General features: G+C 42.9%; 1 non-coding gene across 1 annotated transcript; it reads left to right on the top strand.

The window, feature by feature from the left end:
• Positions 1–7341: 7341 nt before the first annotated feature.
• On the top strand, positions 7342–7448 carry LOC122149728. Its single transcript, XR_006163298.1, has one exon. It is a non-coding gene; the product is annotated as a U6 spliceosomal RNA (small nuclear RNA).
• The last annotated feature ends 430 nt before the right edge of the window (positions 7449–7878 follow it).

Genomic DNA, 7878 nt, shown 5'->3' with positions numbered 1-7878 from the left:
TGTTTCCTCACTCTAGAGCTGAAATATTACTGTGTCAAGTCATTGCATTTGTTCCAAAGGCTGAGAAATTGTGTGCACATGGGGGAAAAAAGAAGTCAAACTAAAAACAATACTCAGTTTTTGGGAAAAAAGTGTTTGCCTCATTTGCAGACCTCTTTCCTTTGGCATATTTTACTAGGGTGTGTGTGTGTGTGTGTGTGTGTGTGTATCAGTGGGTGGGGAGTTGTTCCTTTCCAGAAATCACTGATGGGCTGGGCTTGTAAAGTTCTTACAAAGAGAAATATCCTTTCTCTGCCCTATCCTTTGAATGTCTTCTACCATAGCCAGTCTCTTTATTTTCATCTGTAAATGGTCATGACTGAAAAGAGCTTTGCAGTTAAGTTCAAAAAGCTGCCCACTCACATTTTTCTAGCCCACAGTCTTTTGTCCTACCCAACAGGCATTGTCACTGCAGTAGTATCTCTTGTGGCAGTAACAATAGCCTAAAGACATATCTTAGATAGTTCAGGAGTTCAAATTTTTATTAAATTCCTTGCTCACTTGCCACCTGTGTTCTTTTTGGCCTGGCTTAACTTCTCCTAAGCCTTGGAAAACAGGCTGCATGAGAATTGTGCCTGACTGATTCAAAGCTAAGGATCTATGTTGCTATTCTCTTTAATCTGTATCTGTAGCCCCCAAGAGTTCCGCCATGTCATATTCCTTTTCACAGTCTCCTGGGTCTGCAAGGACTCCCCAGCACAGTCTCTATCTCAGGGCCCCAGGACCACCTCTCATCCCTGTGTCTGCTGCCCCTGCAATCCCCTGCCTGCCTCATCTCTTTCCTTCCTGCCTCTGTAGCCTGAGCCCCATGTGTCCAAGCACACAGGATTGGCTGGTTATGTAAGTTTCCTGGTCTCTGAGCTGGGTGACTCAGCACTGAGGTGGTGCCCTGCTCTTTCCCAGCCTTGAGCAGCATGCTAGCCAGCACCAGGTCAGGGGCAAACCAGAGTGGAAAACAAGGCCTGCTAATGGGGTCCAGCTGAGCAGTGTTCACTTTCCAGTGGTGTCTACGCCCATAGGAACTGTCTGGGGCTGTTATAAACGAACCCATGGGTGGAATTCTCCATCTCACTTCCTGTTTCCTCCTCTTCCCACCTTTGGCTGAAGATCACAGCCGGTTTCCATTCACCTCCCCTTTTCCCTGGAGATTTGGTTTCCACTCAACTGAGTTTTCATCTCTGGGCCCTAACAAGGCTCAGGCAGGAAGTTACCTTGATGTAAGAGGATGCACCCTTGGGTTCTACTTGGCCTGGACTCAAACTATATTAGTCCAGGTCCAAGCACAAAGTAGGAAATCAGTTGGGTGCTACGGGCTATAGAATGGTACAGAGAAACTTAGAGAGGACAGACTTGGACTAATTTTGGACTTGAGTCTAACTCCCACACACCATTCCCCTATAACATGCCACTGGTTTTTCTCTACTTTCTAGGACTTGGAGCCAGGAGACATCAGGTTCTAGCATAGACTCTGCCACTGACTAAGTGTTCAGTGCTAGGCAACTTGCTTTTTTCTCTGTGCCTCAGTGGTCCACCTAAGTTATGCTTGCTTCAGAATTATGATTCATTCATCCATTCAATTCAATTCAATAAAACCAAATATACCAAGTACCTCCTCTGTACTGGCACTTTCAAGTGTTGGGACATGGTGCTAAACAAGATAGTGTCATCCCTCCCTTCATGAAGCCTGCTCTCCAGAGTAAGAGCTAATTAACAAGTAAGCTGATAAAGAAGATAATTGTTGTTTGGAACCATCAAGTTGATGCCAACTCATATGATCCTATGTGACAGCAGAGCTGCCCCATAGAGTTTTCTTGGCTGTAATATTTATAAAAGCAGATCTCTGGGTCTTTCTCCCACGGAGCTGGAGCTGCAGGGTAGACTCAGGCTCCTTAAATAAAATAATTGCCATTGTGATAAGTGCTCCGATGGAGATAAACAGAATGGTGAAACAGAGAGTAACCTGGAAGGTGGAGTAGGTGGATGGTCAGGGAAAGTTTTTTTGAGGGTGTGATATTTCTTTAAAAGCCTCAACTTGGGTGCTGAGAAGGAGTCAGTCATGTCAGCCAGAGGAAGAGCATTTCAGGCCAAACTATGTACATTACATATGTTAAAGAGCAAAGATATCACCTTGAGGACTAAGATGCACCTGACCCAAGCCATAGTATTTTTAATTGCCTCATATGCATGTGAAAACTGAACAGTGAATAAGGAAGATCAATGAAGAATGGATGCTTTTGAATTATGATGTTAATGAAGAATATTGAATATACCGTATGTGGTAGTTAAGTTTGTGTGTCAACCTGGCTGAGCCTGGCTGAGTGGCTGGGTGGCCGGTGGTAGTTATTCCCATGATGAGTCTGGCAATCAAGTCCATGATGGGATCTATGACAGGCAGCTCAGTAGCTGCTTTAGGGATGTGGTCTGCTTCCCATATATAAGAAGTAGCTTTGGGAATGGTTTCTAGCCTTTTGGCACACTTGAACCCTGGATGTAGCCAAATCATTGTTCAACAGCCTGCCATGTCCTGCTACTCTTGGGACTTCATCTGGACTTGAATTAGTGGCCTGCCATGTTGTTTGGTAACACTGGGACTATGCCTTTTGATTTTTCAAACTTGGGTTAGTCAGCCTCAGCAGCCAGCAGTTGTCTGAGGGAAGAAAAGCCTCCAGCTTCAGTGGGCTAGGAGCAGAAGGCAGAGCTCAAGGTTGAGGGGCTTTCATCCAACCCCTTGAGCCTGGCACTTTGAACTCAGACTTAAAGCCTCCAAACTGTAAGAGAATAAACTCCTATTTGTTAAAGCCATCCCGTTTGTGGTATATTCTTGTCAGAGCAGCACTAGGTAAACAAAATACCATCCACTGCCAGAAGAACAGGGGTTCTGGAGGTGTAGTGATTAATGCATTTGACTGCTAACCAAAAAGATCAGTTGTTCAAACCAACCAGCTACTCCATGGGAGAATGATGAGGCAGTCTGCTTTTGTAAAAACTTATAGCCTTGGAAACTCTACAGGGCCAGTTCTACTCTGTTCTACAAGGTTGCTACCAGTCAGAATCGACTCAATGGCAGTGAGTTTGGCCAGAAGAATGGATAAATCTGTCTTGAAAGAAGTATGGCCAGAATGTTCCTTAGAAGGAAGATAGTGACACTTTGTCTCATATACTTTGGACACATTATCAGGAGGGACCAGCCTCTGGAGAGGGTCATCATGCTTGGTAAAGTAGAAGGTCAGCAAAAAAAAGACAAAAAGTCTCCATGAGATGGATTGACATGGTGGCTGCGACAATGGGCTCAAACATAGCAACAATTGTTAAGATTGCACAGGACCAAGCAGCATTTCATTCTGTTGTATATTGGGTCACTATGAATCAAAACCGATTCAACAGCACCTAACAAAAGAAACAAATACATATATGTATATACTGTTGTTGTTAATTGCTGTTGATTGATTCCAACTCATGGCAACATCATGTGTGCAGAGTAGAACTATGTTCCATAAGGTTTTCAATGCTACGACCTTTCAGAAGCAGATCACTAGGCCTGTCTTCTGAGATAATTCTGGGTGGTGAACCATCTATCTTTTGGGTAGTAGTTGAGTCCTTAACTGTTTGTGCCACCCAGGGACTCCTTTGAATTATGAGCTAACAAGTAAAACTGCTTTAAAAGTATGTAGTGCAACACAGACGTCAATATTAGTACAAGTAACTGCCCTTATTCTCGGTGGCTTTGCTCTACATTCCTCTCAGAATCTAAAGTTGGTACAACTGGCTAAGTGTTCAGAAAGAAATTATCAGGGACCATTTAAGTCCCATGGGAAGTGGGAAGTAGGACAGTGTCTTAGTTATCTAGTGCTGCTATAATAGCAGTACCACAAGGGAATGGCTTTAACAAACAGAAATTTGTTTTCTCACACTTTAGGAGGATAGAAGCCCAAATTCAGAGTGCCAGCTCAGGGGGGAGACTTTCTCTTCTGTTTGCTCTGGAGGAAAGTCTTTGTCTCTTCAGCTTCTTCCTGGTTCCTTGGCGATCTCCATGTGTCTTGGCATCTATCTTGCCCCTTCTCTGCTCTTCTCCCTTGTTTAACCTTGAAAATCTCAAAAGGGATTGACTCAAAATACACTTGACACTAATTCTGTCTCATTACCATAACAAAGACTACCCACTCTCAAATGGGATTATAACCACAGGCATAGAGGTCAGGATTTACAATTTTGGGGGGACAAAATTTAATCTGTAACAGAAAGTGTGGTGGAAAAACAGATAAAAGTTGTGCTCCCTTTGAGGATGTGACCATACAGTCCTTACAGAGAGATCCTTCTCTCACAGCCCTGTGTCTCCAAATGTCTCTGTCCTTTGTCACCCTTCTTTCAACCTTCAGCTGGCATTTATGGAGCACCTGCTAAGAGATAGGGCTTCTCTCCCCTCCTCAGAGCAGGAACTTAGAAAGTGACACCTCCTCCTCATGTACCGGGCCCCTTGGGGACCACTTCCCCAAGCCTGCCCATGTTTGGGCCCATCATTGACTACAGTCCATTTTGCTTTTTATTTTATTCTTGGGCTAGATCCTTCTGGGGAGCCTGTGGGGTGCCAAGCACACTGTGTTCTTAAAGTGATACCATTTGCCACTTGGAAGGGCCACCCACGGGCCGAAATGTTTCAGCCAAATGCTTCCCCTGGACAAATGTCCAGAGGCATCTGGTGTGGTCACGTGGTACCTCTCCGTCAGGGAATCCCAGCAGCAAAGTTCACTGACCGAACAACTAAGCCACCTCAGCGTAGTGGGGCTCATAGTAGCTATGCTTCCGATTCTTCCTTAGAACTGAGGACATTGGCCAGGGAGTCATGCTATCAGGGTTCACCACCTGCTTACTGTGGGGCCTGAAGTCAGTATTACCCTTTCTGTGCTACCCTTTCTTTTGTTGTTGTTGTTTGTTTTTATTTTTTATGGTTGTAAAAATACAGGTAACATGACACTTGCCAATTCAATATTCATTCGTGTGTACAATAAAACCAATTATGGTAGTCATGTTGTACAACTATCACCAATATCTGTCACCAAATTTTCCATTCCCATAAATAAAAACAGTGCTGCCTAAACAGGGATTTCCTCCTTTCTCTGTGCCCGCCATGCCTGGTAACCACTGTTAAACTATGATCTCTATATGTTTACCTATTCTAGGTATTTTATGTTAGTGGAATCATACAATATTTGTGATTGACTTGTTTCATTCAATGTATTTTTTCAAGGTTCATCCATGTTGTGGCATTTATCCATGCAAAAGTTTTGTCTCTGTTAATTCCTTCTCTTCAGCTCTAACATCTACAACTGTGCCAGTTTAAGGGCAGAGATTTTCAAACCTCAGCAGGCATGGCAATTCCCTAGGTACTTGTGAAAATGCAGATTCTTGGGCCTACTGCAACAGTAACTCATTGGGCAGGGGTTTAGGAATTAACATTCTTAATAGGCATTGGAAGGAGCCCTAGGGTCACAATGGTTAAGCACTTGGCTGCTAACTGAACAGTTGATGGTTTGAACCTACCCTGCTGCTCCTTGGTAGAAAGAACTGGTGATCTACTTTCATAAAGATTTCTCCTAGGAAACTCTATAAGGCAGTTCTACTCTTTCCTATAGGGTTGCTATGAGTCAGAATTGACTTGTTGGCACCCAACAACAATGACAAGCATTGGAAAGTGATTTTGATTGCAAGCAAATCACAGTTTGAAAACCACAGGTGTTAAAAGTGGCAATTACCAAAGGGTTTTTTGAACAAATTCTTACCTAAAAGGACGAATGATTTCTCAGTGAAATACAGAGTCAAATGACATCCCTCAAGGATCCTTGATGCCAGGCTGCCAGACAGAGTTTCTAGAAACAGTGTACCTAACCCAGAATGCTTCCTCACAGGCATCCCTGACACCTCACACAGATGTCTGCAGGGCCCAGAGTGTGTGATCTGTACTGTTGGCTGAATGAATGAAAGGCCCATCAACTTAGAGAGGTGATAAGAGAAAGTGAGGCGGGATTTTAAATATTTATTTGTGTCACTGGAATGAAAATTCCTGAAGGAGTTATATTCTTAATTATCCTCAAGGTCTTATACATAATGGAAATGCTGGATGAATTAGTGAATGAAATAACACATTCACTTTTCTTTCTCCCTTGAGTGATAGAACTCCTGAAAGCCCATTGAGGCAGACCCACTGCGTCTGAAGAAGTTTCCTATTTCCCAAAATGTCTAACTAAAATTAAATCCCATAAGACAAACAGTGCATGGTTAAAAACCCAATTCAGGAGAGCAGTGATGGTTTAATAGTAGCATTCTCATCTTCCATGTGAGAGACCCTGGTTTGATTCCTGGCCAGTGTACCTCATGCACAGCCACTACCACTCTGTCTTTGGAGGTGTGTGTGTTGCTATGATGCTAAAGAGGTTTCAGTGGAACTTCAAGACTACAATAGAGGCCCTGGGTGGTGCAAACGTATAATGTACTGGCTGCCAACCCAAAGATTGGAGGTCTGAGTGCACTCAGAGGTGCCTTGGAAGAAAGGCCTGGAAAACTACTTCCAAAAACAAAAAAAGAAATTCAGATTAGGGCATCAAGGTATATTTGATACCCAGTGATATGATACACACATTATCTTGGAACAATAAAGTAAACCAAACAATTTCTAATGAGAAAATATTGGACAAATATTGTCCTGTCTTCTCTTTAAACTTCAGGGGCAAAACATCTGGGCTATAAGAAAAATTCACTTACTAACAAACTTAATTAAATAAAAATAAAAGAAATGACAAATTAAACTCATAAAGAAAAACCACTTTATATTCTCTAAATCAGCAAAAATTTTAAAGTATGATAATAGTAAGTGTTGACAAGGATATGGTACATAGAAATGCTAATATAATACTGGTGCTTCAACCACTTTGGAAACGCTCTGGTAGCATAGTGCCTAAGGCACTTGACTGCTTACCAGAAGGCTGGCGGTTCAAACCCACCAGCCACTCCTCGGAAGGAAGGTTGGGCAATCTACTTCTGTAGTGATACTGCCTCGGAAACCCGAGGAGGGATCTCTATGAGTCAGGTCCAACTCGATGGCACATAACAACAATGTCTAGCAAAGTTGCCAATATGCTTGTATGTTTTATGACATACCAATTCCACTTCTAGAGAATTCATCCAATCAGTTCTTACACATGTGCAATGAGAGACTTGTATAACAATGTTCACACAGAATTGTTTTATGTGACAAAAACCTGACACAAAAACCCAAATGATGAAACAAAACAATAAAACACCGATGTCGTGTTCACTTTGGGAGCACATATACTAAAAGTGGAACAATGCAGAGAAGATTACCATGGTCCCTACACAAGGATGACATGCAAATTCATGAAGCATTCAATATTTTTTTTGAAAGGAAGGATATAGAAGTGGACTAGACTCCAACTAGTAGAAGAATCTGCATGAAAACATGGAGCTGCAGTCTGTCAGCGATCCTGATGGCAGGGACAGTTTGGATATTGCCAAGTGGTATAAGGACCTAAGAAGTAACCTAAAAATTGGCTCTGCTAGCTAGGAGCTGCACAGAGATCTGCACTGGTGGCTGGTGAATAAAAGGGGAAGCCGTGAAGAGGGATACGGGGTGAGCTGTGGACTTTTGCCTGTCCAGAGGGTGCAGCCATTTAGAATGTTTACAAGTGGTTCAACCATTTGGATATTTAAAGTGACAGAATTCTCCCAGATTCCAGAGACCTAATAATAGGTTCCACTTACTAGGAACCACAAGGACATTCAAGACGCGAATGACTGGAAAGGTGGGATATTACCCTTGTTGCTCTT

Source organism: Orycteropus afer, unplaced genomic scaffold (genome assembly GCF_000298275.1).
Source record: "Orycteropus afer afer isolate SDZICR_OR568_19922 unplaced genomic scaffold, OryAfe1.0 scaffold00043, whole genome shotgun sequence".
Classification (NCBI taxonomy): Eukaryota; Metazoa; Chordata; class Mammalia; order Tubulidentata; family Orycteropodidae; genus Orycteropus; species Orycteropus afer.
Note: the sequence above shows the minus strand (reverse complement) of the source record. Positions and strands in the feature narration are given on the sequence as shown.